Raw genomic sequence first — 15,443 nt, 5'->3', positions numbered from 1 at the left:
GGTATTTTTGAAATGGCATAATGGTAACTTTATTCTCTACTGCATACTATTTTTGCATATGTTGGGTTTTTGCAATGGGCAGAAAAATGTCATGAAGTATTATTCTCCTGTATAGACTGAAGTATTGAAATAAAATGGTTCTGAAGCTACATTACAGGCTATAATTATGTTAAGAACAGTTTTAGCTCTCTCGGCTTAGGAAAGACTGGTTCACTTCACAGCAGTGACTATTTTTCTTAATTTAAAGGCGTATGGTATTTCAGAATCATATATCCCCTGGGAATTCTGTAATTCACTTTACTGGAAGGTCAACATATATAAATATATTGTGATCAAGCTTATTCGATAATAAAACCCACAAATGTATGAAAAATGATTACGGATGCTACCTATAATCCATAATTTCTGCTTAGTTATAATCCTATTATAAGTGACGTGTATATAAAAGTATATATAAATTAGCATTTATCGCCCCCAGGTCTCTGCATTGCTACCGCACGCCCGGTCCCCTGCATCGGCATAATGTGCTCCTGGCTCGCACCTCTGCTTCTGCATTTGTCCTCTGCCCTCTGTTCTCAGACAGACTGCTGCTTCTCAAATGTGTTAGGTCATGTCATTGCGCTGCTCGAAAGCCCACCGCAGTATCTCCTCATTTCCCATTGAATAAAAGTCAGATTTTGGCACTATCTTGCTTTCACCTATGCGAATTTTGGCAATAATATAGCTAGGATTGAAAGAACAATTTTATTAAAAAAAAAAAAAATGAAGTATCTTAAGCAAGGTTGAAGAGCTAGTATCCTTTCCACCAGATGAGGTTTATTATTTTGCACTTTTCAGGTGCACTGAAACAAAGCAGAAACATAATTTAACAACTTTCAGAGAATCCTCGCATTTTGCCCGTGGATGAACAGAAAAGTTCATGATGCAAATTCATGCACTTTTGATTCGTATGAAGTATTTTTCCCATTCACAGAACTTTGAAAGCTAGATCAAAGCCATTAATGTTGACCTGGTTCGAATTGCTTTCCTAAGATGATGTTGCATCATCAAAGATTTATCAACAGGTTGGAAGAAAGACACTGGTACTCACTAGAATTAATGTCCCCTTTACTTATGCTTCCCCTTTGTCTAAGAAAAAGGGGGAGATCGGTAGCTCCATGGTCATTTAGATTAGCATAATCGCATGGAGGTAAAAATGAGATGGAAGTATCAAACTAAGAAAACCTTCACAGAAAATTGAACATGACTTTTAAGTTTACTTTTTCTGTATTATAAAGGTATACATCCAGGAGTAAGAAAAATACCAGCTTATGACTGAAACGTGGAATCTGTCTTCTTCCTTAATTCCCATCTATTTGCCTCTCAACACACGTGTGTACACACGTACAGATCCGTTCATAGTCACGTGTAAGAACGTGAAGATAGAAACAAAAAACGACATTTCATTCAAGGAGTCTAATTTCAAAGGGTCATTTCAAAGACTGATGCACATAAGCACACACACACAAAATGCTCAATTTTGTCCTTATATTTTTGACCCACCCTCTTCAAAATTCCTCATTCCCATAATCGAATTATTGAAATAGAACACCAAAACAAAAATACACATGAGACACGTTGAATACTTAAAACAGATTTACTAAGGTAATGGGGACGGTGGTGTTTCATTAAGAGATGTGGGATTTTGCAGGGCTAGTAATGGTCATTTTGATGCCTGAGATTCACTTTTGAGTTCGCATAATGTTTAAACCTGGAGAATCATGGATGATTTCACATTTTGTTTTTGCTTTTCTATGTTTTTCAAATACAACTGTAAAAAAGCCGTCACCTAATTCGATGATCGGTGTATAACACGTTCTATGATGTTTAGTTTTCTAAGTCTCAGAGAGGCGAGCCATTTTCTTTACCCAGGCAGCATATCTCTGTCGAAGTCGAGCTGCGGTGTAACGTAGACGTGTAGTGGGAGAAAGGTCTCTCATACATCAAGTTTTCAGTTTTGTTTCATTTTCCGTGTGAAGTTAGATGGCTCCTAGGTCGATAATTAAGAGAGCGAAAGAGCACTGGAATTCAGTTTGAGCCAAGCGGCATTCTCACAAAATGCTTGAAGTTCTCACAGGTCATCTAACTCCTCTGGGCCTTTATTTTTTTTATTGATGAACTTTACATGGCGAGGAACAGATGGTCTGCAAGGTCCCTTTGAGCTAAGATACCCAAAAGTGCCTGACTGCACTGAAAATTTTCATGCCATTGATTCCAGCTGTGAAGTGTCTCCCCTAAATGCCAGCTTACAGCATGCCCTGAAAGGTCTCTGAATTCTTGGGGTTTTCTTCTTTCCTTGTGATCCTTGCAATCACAGTCGGGGTGGGAGCACCTCAGAGACGATGCCGGAAGATGTCCAGGCCCTTTTTTGTCGCTTTCAGAAAAGTTGCTTATTATTATGGGAAATGAGGGCATGGAATTGATAGAATGATGTAATTCTGTCTCTGAGTTAGAGTAGCATTCTTCACATGTCTGGATAGGGTATTATTGTTTTATACAAATCTTCACTTTTGAGTATATAATTTTCAGACAATCCACATTCCATATTACGTCAGTTTCACCAGCTGAAAAGCATTCTTATTATCATTGGCTCATCTTTTTCAAGAACCTTTTCTATGCAAAATTGAAAGAGGTATAAAGCTGATCCTCCGAAAAGAATGTACGATTTAGTTCAATTTAGAGATTTTATATATCAATCTAATGTATCTAGAGGAACAAAAAAATCACAAGATATACTTTTTTGTTTAATTAAAATGACAAAGTATTTAAGAGTTGACACATCCTTAGAGGAGGCAGGTACTAGAGGCGCGAGATAATTCCATGTGGTCACGCGGTGTTGCAAATGCAAATCAACTTAGTCTGAGTTCAGTATGCATAGTGAAACTGACCTTAGAAGAAATTACAGCAGTTTCTCAGTGAAAATCCTAGTCTGTACTCACATCTGAATTTAGGTGACTATCTCAGTTAAGGCATCATTGGAGCCAAAACTGATTCAGAAAAGACATATTTCCTTGTTTTTGCTTTTGTAAGTGCACGCTCTCTAAAACGGCCATAAAGTTTTCAAAAAGAACAGAAGTCGTCCAGAGTAAGCCAGTCTCTCATTTTGCAAACTGGGAAACTTAGGCTCCAAGATATAACTTAATGACTGTCTCACCCACCGGGACTGGCTATATAAGAGCCCCAACCCTGCCCAGAGACCTCGCTGGTGTGTGTCCCCCACATACACACACACGTACTCAGACACTCGACTGTTCTCCTTGGGTATTTTTCCATATGTTCCCTCTGCTTACACATACTTTATCTACATCTCTAGTTATAGTTATTTATCTAGTATAATACATATATTCTTAATATATCTAATTATGCTTACATATTTATATATTTATCAACTTCTAAATATTCACCAACTTACCTATTTTTTAAATGACACATTTACTTCATTTTACCAGAAGAGTATCCTTGACAGAAACAACTAAGCTGCCTGCAAGTATAAGCTAATATAACATACCCTTAAGACAAATACATACTAAGAATACATTCTATATAATGTACCTGCGCATGTGTGTATACACAAATACACATGAACACATTCACGATTATGCATTGGCTATCAAGAAGAGTCATAAAAATTCTCGATTAAGCCAAACAACTCTCCATATCCAGGTACATATTCTTAAAGTTAATTCGCAGAGCTATTTACAGCAATAGAAGACAACATAGCAGAGCGACATAAGCTCTTAGGTCTTACTTGGCTTACGTAGGTTTACCTTACCTGCTTGGACACTACGCAGATGCTGCGGGGAGCCCGTCTTACCGCACAAGAAAGGACACACGATGGGTTCCCTGGATTTTAGAGCTGAGAATGAAAACGAAACAAGCGAACGATGCTGTTCACCTCTTCCATTTTGATCTATTCGAACAAAACAGCGACACACAACACTCTGTTCCATTCCTCAGTTAAAGGCGAAGCGAGCCGAAGAAGCTTGAAGGAAGCAGGAAATCCGTTCCCTGCTGTCCAAACAGATGGCAAGATGGTTCAAATCCATGAATTTTCAGAGGGAAGGGCAAAAGATCGCAGGCTTTTGGAATTGAAAAGTATAGGCCTCGATATTTCCCCCAGATCAGCTCCCCTCTCTTCTTAAAACATCCGGAAAGAGGAGGAGACCTAGCAAAGCATACAGGGCAGCGTCTGGCTGGCAGGGAGAGGTGCTCACAGAGGCCGAGAGAAAGAGACCGGCTTCCTGTGCCGGGCGGGGCGATGTTCCCAACGGGAGTGAAATTCCTTGATGGTAAGAAAATGTGATGTGGCAAAGTTAGGAATATGAAATGCCAGTTATTATCGTTGTACGTTAATGTTAATGTTAAATATGCCAAAATGGAAAAAATTCCTTTGGATGTCTGATCCAGGTCAGCGCTCTAGGACGAAAGGGGACGCGCATTTGGCTGTGTCACAGCCCGCTGGCGCCTCTCCATACCCACTTCCGGTCCCTTCTTAGTGCTACTATCCCACTGTACTTGGCCACTTGTAGTGAAGACCGCATGTCCCAGGCCACTTTGCTGCTCCCTGTGGCCCCGTGACTGAAATCTGGCCTCTGAGATGTCTGTGGTTGTCAGCCTTGTCAACATCACTCCAGGGATTGTCGCCTTAGAATAGAGCACATTGTTCTTGTCGTCCAACCTCCTTGTCTGTGAAAAGACACATGACAGACAGCTCAGCATCTAGCAGTTATCAAAGATTATAAAGAGGTAGAAATTTAGAAGCCTGGGTTACTGCCAACATCGGGAAAGTACTGTTTCTCTAAGATTCCTGTTCACTGTAAAACAAATTACAGTTCTATCTTGTTTAAGGAGGGTTTTTTTCTCTTCCCTCTGCAGGCAAACCCATCCTAATTAGGTGTTATTGTTTATATCACAAAAAGATAAAACACTTACTCAGATGACAGTGATTCTCTAATGACTTCATGGAAGCAGAAGGCTAATATGATAATCTACATTTTTATGGAACTTCAGAATTTTAGAGTTAAAATTTAGCTCATATCTTCATATCTCAAATTCAGCCACTATAGGGAATTGGCGAATGCACACATTGATGAAAACACAATAAAATTTTACAGACTCTGTTTCTTTGTCAAAAACACTTCTCAGAAGGAGAATTCAAGCCAAATCTGAATTTGTAGTGTTAAGTGGATTCACTCTAACAGATAAACCCAACTTGTCACAAACAGGACTTCTTTAAAGTACTAAAAATCATCAGTCTCCAGACCACTGATATCATTTAATTGTCAGTATAGCTGGAAATTTCTAGAGAGAGAATTGCCATTCCCTGTAGATAGTGATCAAGTCATTTGGGTCTCATGTAGAATGAAATATTGTTTGTTTACATAACCGAGATTAACAAAACATGATGATTCTTGTGACAAAATTATAGGCACTATTTGTGGGTACACAGTCTATAATCATGAGATATAAGATATAATGTAATAAACTATAGCTTTGAAACACATGGGATCAGTAGAATGGTTTATGTTATGTGCGATTTGCTTGTGGTTTGCTTTAATTCGAAGCAAAAGATAAAAGGGAGTTTTCTTTTAAATTAAACCACTTTTGTATTACATTACATTAACTATCATCATCGAGGTGGTTTTTAATACCTAGCACAGAAAATTACTATTTTTGCTGGTTCTGCAAAGGAGGTGCTCCCTGACTTAAGATGGGACTATGTCCCGGTAAAACTCATTGTCAACTGAAAACATTTAATACTACACTGTACAGTATCTGGGTATTGACCCTCACAATCACGTATCTGACCAGGAGCTGCGGCCGGCAGCCAGTATCCAGCATCCTGAGAGTATCGCACTGCATACCGCTAGCCTGGGGACAGGTCAAAATCTAGAATTTGAAGTACAGTTTCTACTGAATGTGTATCGCTTTTGCACCATTGTAAAATCGAAAAATCACAAGTCTAACCTTTGTAAGTCGGGGACAACAGATATTGTGGATGCATATTTACATTTAAATCGACACTCACCATTCAAGTATTCTTTTTATGAAAAATTCTTTTTATCTCCTTTCAGTTACCATAGTTTCTGTGCTAGTAGCAAAGTAGCAAAGTGAATTAATTGCAGGCAGACCTTCCGGCCACTGCAATAAAGCCAGTCGTAATGTTTTTGCTGGTGGAGGGTCTTGACTTCATTTGTCAAAAAAAAAAACAAAAAAAAAAAACGCAATACTTGTGAAGCACATAAAGTGAGGCGTGCCTGTAGTCATTTTAATGAAATATGACTTTCTTAAAAGATAATTATTAATTGAGAAATTATGGCTTATTAGCAAAATATTAGCTCTTCCTCTCGATGTTAATTTCAAAGTTGATGTGTCTTAATGAAGAATGGTTGAATATTTTTTATGTTCTTATGGGTTAGGTTTATTGTAATTTCCATTCTAAAATTAGATTCGCTTTTTTATTCCCCCTAATAACAATTCAAGGAATTTAAAAACTATTTAAAGACATATACACATTCAATCTCCTGTATCTTTTTATACTAGATGATTGTTTACTAGTTGAACTGAGGTGAGAATTCCAGAAAAAACAATGACAAATTAATAGGCATAAAATTTGTTCTATGGTCTTTGAAAATGCTAATTTTCAAATTTTTGTCAAGTAAAAATCTCAATTCCTTTCAAAGATTTATTTCTGGACATTCCAGTAATTATAAAAACATATTTACACTTAGGAGAAAAATAATTATATAAAATTAAACACTGATTTTCCAAACCAGTGAAGCGTGATATTTAAAGAGAATAAATATATCCATTGATTGTATATCCAACTAAATTTGGTTCTTCACTTTTTTAACAACTTTATTGAGGTATAATTTACATACCATAAGCTTTCCTATTTGAAAAAAAAAACACAATTTAATGATATTTAGTAAATTTATAGAGTCATGTAATCATTTCCACGATCTGATTTTAAAGATAGAAGTAATAAGCCAGCAAGAGAACGTGACGGCAGAAAGCCCCGTCGAAGCCAAGCATAGTCCTGGAGAGATGGGAAGTAATTCTCATTTGATAATAATTAGAAGTACTACTTCAGTTAATAATGCCAACTTTTGAAAAAGTTCTTGCTATAACAAAATTCAGTAAACAAGTCTCATTTAAGGATGAAAAATAAAAAATGAACAATCAAATGGTGGACTTCAGCTTTCAGTTCCTCATATAAGGAGCTTAGAAGCTGCCACTCTGTCCTAACAAGTGAAAAGCTACACAGACTGAGAAGTCATCGGCGCTTCTTGAATCTGTAAGAGAAAGCAGGGCACAGGGCAAACCACTTCCCCCAAGATGGAAGGGTCGGTGCTCACCAGGGATGGGCAATATGAAACAATGATGACTGAGAATGTCCCCAAGTTAATGTCAGACACCAAACCACAGATCCAGGAAGCTCAGAGGACACCAAGCAGGATAAATGCAATGAACAAAGCACAAACCCCAGAAAATGACACATAGCTTAACGTAGGCAAAAATAGGAAAGTATTAATTTTCTGTTTAATATCATATTCCCATTCCATAAATGTAAATTTAATTCTGTATAAGAAAGTCAAACCAAAAATCTTAAAATGTTGATAAGTGGTGTAATTTAATTGAAACACAAGGCTTTTAAATGATCACATGAAAATGGAGAGGAACAAGGATCTTTAGTGAGCAGTTCTGTTCTGGTTTCTTCTTTCAGTGAGACTCCATGGATGTTGATAAATTAAGTAGCGTTTATGCACTTTTAATTGAATATACTTGAGAGAGTTTTGTGCACCTGGTGAAATTCTAGGCAACATTTAAATGATGTGAATCTCCAAGAATGTAAATTGACAAACAGCTGCCTCCAAACCCTAGTTATTAAACAGGCTGATTTATAGAATTCTGACACTTCCACTCTCGCCCAGCTTTTCTGCTTGTCATTCTCTTTATAAGAAAGTAGATAAAAAACAAATTAACACTTCATCTTCTAAATCTGAATGTATAGACTCTACCCATGTGTGTCATACACTATTTAGATTACCTCTATTTTAATATCTTGCATAAAACATAAACTCTATAGACATATAAAGAATTTAAATAGGATGTTATGAATAGCCTCTTTCTTAATTGTATATGAACAATTTTTACTATAGATGTTAATTTCCAAACATCTGAATATATCTGTGTATTTAAATGTGGTTCATAAGTGGAATCAGAAGATATTTATGTGCCATCTCGGCTAAATTGGACAGGGAAATTGCAAAGAGAATTAGAAGTGTAAGTAATTATAGGAAAAACAAAATGAACTGCTTTGATATTGGTTGAGTCACAGAGAAAAATCTTAAGAAGTAAGACTGTGTGTAATGGGAAAAATAACCTTCAGACAACTGACCTAAAATATACACCTGGAAAAAGATGTCAGGGAATAAGAAAAGAGTAAAGGGTAGGATTGGACTGGTTGTCTGGACACAAAGTCATGGCAGGTGGCAACCACGAAAGACCATATATTCCTAAGAATGGAAAGACGGAATAACTTGGTTGAAAGTTGAAGCAGAAAAAGAATTTCAAAAAGCTGCCTTTACCAGCTGAACCAAACCCAGTAGGTTTTTCTGACAAAAATATGTACTTTTTGGGTCATCGTGCAGTTTGTATACAAAAAAAAAAAATTGTTTGAAAGATAAAAATAGCACACCTTCTAAATTTGAATTTATAAATTTCTGTCGATGGGTATCATAGATTATTTAGACACCCCTATATTAAAATATGAACCACATAAACCTATATGAAGGGCTGAGACAGATTTATTCCAGAAGGGTTCAGTTTTCTCTCAGTGACAGCAGAGAGCCCGTGTGGGAGCACGCCTCATGTTTCCTAACAGAGAGAAACCATCTCTACGTGATTGTTCACGAGGCTGACATCGCTTACAGGCTTCGGGGCTTTTTCGCATTTGATTAGACAGGTATATAAACGGAGAAAAGGTAAGTATGTTGCTTGATGACTGTTGTTGGGTGTTCTCATACGCCATCCAGTGAAATGCTAGAAAAGCAGTTAAATTTCAGAAATGATGAGTTGAGACCCCACAACAGGAGCAGATGGCAGGTACTGCGTGGGTTCAACCTGCTGCTCCTGACGGCTGACAATGGTTGCTCAGTTTCAGATTTTGAACTAAACAATAGTAACCTGATTACCAAAAATGCCCATTACAATAAGGGGAGAAAGTATGATGGGACTCGGCCACCTTATTTTCAGTGACAGCTGCAGATGCTAACCAGACCAAGCAGTGCTAATTAAAAGTGGGTAAGAACAGAACAGGGGCAAAAAACGAAAACAAAGCGGATTCTGTAGGAGAACCGCTGTTGAAAACCGGATCCAACAGAAGCGGAGATGAAGCGACACCTTTGTGATAACGAGTGAGAGGGATTAAGTCAGAGTCCACGAGTGGGAAATTCTTTCAAAGAAAATACACTCATCACAGAAGAAATTTTGAAGACCAAAAAATCAATAAAACGAGTTAGAACCAGAATTCCACAAGCCGTAAGTGACGTCATCAGAAGCTTCAGAAGATTCGTGGGGAAAAAAGATCTGAAGTCTTAAATATTGGTGCAATGCTCAGTTCTTAGGTTCTCTGAAATTGTGCTATTCAAATCATGGTCTACAGAGTGATGCTGGTCATTCAGTAAGATAAGGACTTTGTGCCTGAATATACAGCAAGTGCAGAAAAAGCCACTAAGTATAGTGCTTGCTTCAGCTTTTAAAAATGATTTTGTGTGTGTGTGTGTGTGTGTGTGTGTGTCGTATAAATATATAATTTAGATATTGTAGCCTCTGTCACTCTGAGGATTCATCGCAAGGGCCCTGCCGTATATATAGATCAGTCAGAGTCCAGTCAAGAGACAAAAATCACACCAGTATTTGAATAGGGGATTTAGAAATTCTAAATTTTTATGCAATATAGAAATAAAAATAACGGCTTTTTTGGCAATTAAAAAGAAAATGGAGAAAAATCGTGATATCTAAAAAATTTCGTAAGAAAAAATTCACCACAAAGTTTCACGACGACTTATGTTTCTAATATTTTTAATTATAAAGGTAAGCATCATTATAAAGTAAACATTGAATTTTTCAGAGGGAACTAAGATGACACCATTTCCAGTCCTGCTTCAGGGTAAAATTGTGTAGGTAACCGATTTACGGTTTTTCTGTATGCTATACATGCAGCTTCACACTTAATACACAGTACCCGCCCCGCCTCGCAATTATTCCTCTATGTGCACTTTGCTTTGGTTGGAAAATCCTAATAAGTCACATCAATGACGACAGATTGAGCAGATCATTCTAGAGCCCACAATGCCGTTCATTGTATGAACTCGACTCTTTGTCTTTTCTAAAACAATACATGGCATTCTAACTCCTTCCTTAGACTTCTGCATCACCCCAGATTTTGTGCCGTAGCAGATAATTTATTCACAGACAACGTTCTCCAAATTTATTATAGTAAAACCAAGCCATAGAAAATGAGTTTGCTATGACAAGATTTTTTGACAGAAATATCCATCATGTTTAATTGATCCTCTTAGAAGTTACCAAGTAAAACTTATGCATATCAAATGCATAAGTAAAATCCTTCACTTTAAATATATAATCATTAATTATTATCACGTATATATTATACCTACTCCTAGCTATATGCAGAATTAGATCACTAGGCTTCCTTTTAAAATCAGTTACTAAATTAATATACAAATACATAACTCATTCTCATGGTCTCATCTAAACCACACATAAGAACGGTGGCCACAGTTCCAGAACAAAAGGTAGGAACACATGGGGTAGCTCCCTTGTTCCAATTCACTCACCCAAGGCTCACTCTTTGCTTAAGCCCCAGTTAAATTATTCATTCTTTATTGATCCTTGTCTGAGTACATCAGCCCTTAACAATTTACCATCCCCTCACACTTATAATTTTTTAAAACTTTCTAAAAAGTTCTACTTTTTACTTATCAGTCTAGATCATAAGCCTTTTAAGTCTAGGGATAATGTTTTATGTCACATTGTCTCCTAAAGACCTGTGGTTTATGTCATTCACATATGGTAACCATTAATGAGCAAAGCCTTGAGCAGACTGCATCCCACAGCTAAGCTGCAAACTCCAGACCATCAGACCCTTTGATTTCCATACTGTCATTTAGAGACATTGTATGATGGGAGATACTGTCCTTCTTGTAGCCAATCAGATATTTTTTGTCTTGACACAGTGATCTATACACAGCCACTGCCACAGGCATTGGTAAGTGCACTACAGAGTCACGTGTCAGTCGGTGTTGTTACAATAAGTGCGTCTGAAGAATAGCAGTTAGAGAAAGATGGTAATAGAGGTGATTATCTCTGTGTAATCAAGACAAAGAGCTCTCGTGTTAAGGAATGAATTCTGAGCGTTTGAACAAACTCCAGAACATTCTCATCATAGAGATTCTTCAAGGCATCCTGTTATACAAAAGTCTGTTACTTTTTCTAACACAACAGAACTTAGAGGAACATTTTGAGCTGCTTTGGTACATGTTAGGTGCTATACAAACAAGATGACCAAAGCGACGCATTTTTTTTTTCTTTTTACAAAAAGATCACATGAATGCACATTTATTTGTTAGATATTGGAAATCTAAACCAGCTGACCAACAAAACAAACCCCAAATGGTTACTGGCAGTCATCATGGTGCGGGCACCCACTGACCACACAACGTTCTGGTGTGACAATGCGCTGTGGTTTCATGGGGGCCATGGCAGTGACGGAATTACCTGGCACGTGTCAAGCCCACTGTTGCAACTTTAAAAACTTGGAGAAGATACTATAAACCTCTAGTTTCTTTTTCATTTAAAAAAAAAAATACTTTGAGATCAGAAAACAGTAGCAATCTTCAGCTTAAGCTTTGCCGCTTCAAGTTTGTGTACCGTTTACAGTGACAAAATCCATCACTTGATTGTATGGACTTATAAAAAACAATTACAACCTGATACTTCTCCTCCACTCTGAGGACATGTGTGATATGCCTGCAGGAAATATGTAGCACACAAAATGGACTATATCACATCGCCAAATACCATTCTCTCTGCTCCTGGGTCCCATGCTTCCTGTTGCACACTGGCGATATTCATAGATAGCACAAACTGACATTTTTCATATAAAGTCCTTATACATTTGTCCATTCTCCACACAAAACTCATTCTGCTTCCTGTATCCCTTCACACATACACACACACACACACACACACACAACCACGTGGTGTAGTGGCGAGATGCATGAATTATCCCCTAGGCAGCCGCCCCCCCCCCCCCCCCACTGTTCTCACGGCCCTCTCCAAATCCTGTGGAAAATGAATCCAGGGCATTTCAAAAACTAAATATTTTCTGGATCCAATTTCTAAAACCTGACATCTCTCACCTAGAGTCCTGTAACCGTCTTGAAAGAGCACCCCTGACTCTAACCTCCCCCACCTTCATTGAACCCACATAATGCTAAACTTTTCCAGTTTTAAACCTGCTACAACCTGAACCACATGCCATGTTTTTCAGGATTTCTAGGATAGAATGCAAAGTTCAATGAAAAAAAAAAAAAAAAAGTGTGTCTCAGATGTTTCACTGACCTAAAATTTAGGTTAATAAAGTAAATTTGATATGTCGTTCAATTTTGTCATGTTAAACTTGTTTAAAAATCATTTGAGTCAGAATTATTGATAGAAGTAGCAAATATATTTTTTTAAAGTTTTTTTTTTTTTAAATTAAGCCAGCTAAATTAATTAAATCAGGGAAGACTTCTAGCTATGTAAGAATTTTCTGTTTTTCCTTCTATAAACTTTATCTTGTTCTCTTGGGACCAAAGTCTTGAGATTAGATAACTTTTTATACCAAATCACATCAATGACGTGGGGATACATTGTCATTATTAAAGGTATAACAGAGCCAGGTGAAAAAATGTAGATTTAGGAGCATTATGTAAAATCAGAGGCAAAAATATTTGCTTAATGAGCATTGCAATATAAGGTTTGATTCTGAGGTTGGGCGGGTATATAATCTCAAAACTATGAAGAACTGGTATATCCTCCTTGCATATATATTCTGTGGGACATGTGGAACATGACAATGTGGGAACTTGATAATGAGTGCACATGTCTGAAATATTTTCAGTGTTTCTCCATTCCTTCACATATATAATTTTATTCCAAAAGAATATAAGGTGAATTCATAAAGTTCATCTCTAAATTTAAAAGGAGCTTCTATTACATTAAACATGTTTGCCAAAAATCATGTGTTGTATTAAATGTTAAAGCAATATTGTTTAAACTATAATTAAAATTTGAGCAATGATTTAACTTCACATGATTTTAAATATCAGACATGTTGCAATACAGCAATGAACTTTAAAGGATAGAATGTCTATTAAAATTTTTTTAAAAGTCTTTATATTGCAATTATTATTGATTTGTGCTTATTGTTAAAAAAAGGAAAGAAAGAAAAACCTAAGGGGAAAAAAGCCCAAATCATTGAATACATCTTCTGCCAAGTGTACCTATACGTGTAATATTTTATGAATTCATTACTGGCTTTTGCTCTTTAATTTGATTTCTTTTAACCAATTTATGTAAGATAGGAGATATTTATATACAAAGGATAAAACAAAATGTTTTTAATATTATACTTCATTTGTTGATTCAACTTATGTCCAAATATATGGTGATTCTTATAACATGATAATGATTTTGTTTAATTAAATCTCTGGGAAGGGATGTTCTCTGTAACTAAGCAGTTATACAGATTGGGCATGAGAGCTTAGTAATGGGAAAGCCACGTATTTGCAGACATTCTGTGAATAAACCAAAACACACAATTTCAGGTCCTTAGTATTCTGTGCAATTTTCTACATTTTACTAAAATTCTAAGTTTACATATAGTCTTCTTCCGCTACACTATAAGTTCCAAAATACCAAAATGTTACTATTTGTTTACTGTCTATTCCCTTGTGTCTAGAAAAACACGTGGTTTATCATAGTCTCACAATAGCTCTAGAAGGATGAATGAGTGGATGAATGCAGTGCATTATGACTTACTCGTAATCCAGATGCTTCCAGCACACTAAGTGTCCAGGAAATGGTTTTGAGCTGACTGGCCCTTGTCGCCAAGATTGCATGCAGAATCCCAGGCTGATTATAAAATATCGAGCAGGACATGGAAGCATAGTTTTAATTTAGTTCAATTGTTTACTTATTTAATTAAACGTTAACTTGTATTTCTTGAGACAATTTTATAGCATATAATGTATATTTTTAATATATGTATATTGTTACGAGATGCTATTGGGTTAGATATGTTACTTATTTTCTTAGCCCCATCAATTCGTTCATTTTAATCTGTAAATTGGAATGGATGTTTGACTATTAAAATTGACAATTCAAAACTTTTTAAAGAACTTAGGTTGACAGAATGTATGTGTGTGTGTGTGTGTGTGTGTGTGTGTATTTAATTAGATTTACCAATTTGCTTTTTACCCCAGTTGGGAGAGTAGACAATTTACCCCAGTTGGGAGAGTAGACAATATGTATTTGGGAAATTACAAAAACATATAAAAAGCATTGGCAACATTTTGATTCAAATATTAAGAGATAAATATAAGGAATAGAGCAGATCATAAAAGTTTTATTGCGTATGTTCAAAACGTGGCTTTCCTTCTTGTTTTCAGGTCCACGTATTTTCAACCACTTGTCTGTAGCCAGATTATGATTCCAAGCCAAGCAGGCACCCAGGTGGAAAGGTTATTCTGTAGAAATGATAGTATTTTAACTCCGTCTTCTCCAGGAGGTTTAGCGCCGTGATGCAGGTGTCATCCCCATTTAGACGACAGAAGATAAAGGAAATCGTATTGCAGGTTTAATGTTTCCTTTGTCACCCTGAATAAAATTCATTAATGTGAGGGCTTTTACAAGGCTGTCTTATGCAAACGGAAAATACAGCCAGGTTATTAACCAAATGCAATGGTCTGGTGATAACAGACACTTTGAGTCTCTATTTGACGCATATTTAACTTCGATAAAAGGCTGTCAATGAAGACACCACAAGCCAGTGAAAGAATTATGCATGGATATTTTGAACAAAAAGGTGACACTTTTATAGAATAGTACCTGATATTTTAGAATACCAAACTCCAACTTTAGTACTGTTTAAAAAATAAAAAAACTTAATACATTTTTTGGGGTCCCCTGGTGTCAAAAGGCCTGGGGTAACTAAGCATGGCCAGGCCTCACATACCGTGTAGAATTCACATCCACGGAGTTATGTTGCCCAAATCCTGGAGAATCTGCCCAAACAATTCAGATGATGACCGTGAAGTACAGTTTGTGTGTGG

Source organism: Pteropus alecto, unplaced genomic scaffold (assembly GCF_000325575.1).
Source record: "Pteropus alecto unplaced genomic scaffold, ASM32557v1 scaffold14, whole genome shotgun sequence".
Taxonomy (NCBI): Eukaryota; Metazoa; Chordata; class Mammalia; order Chiroptera; family Pteropodidae; genus Pteropus; species Pteropus alecto.
This window is presented reverse-complemented; position numbering follows the sequence as displayed.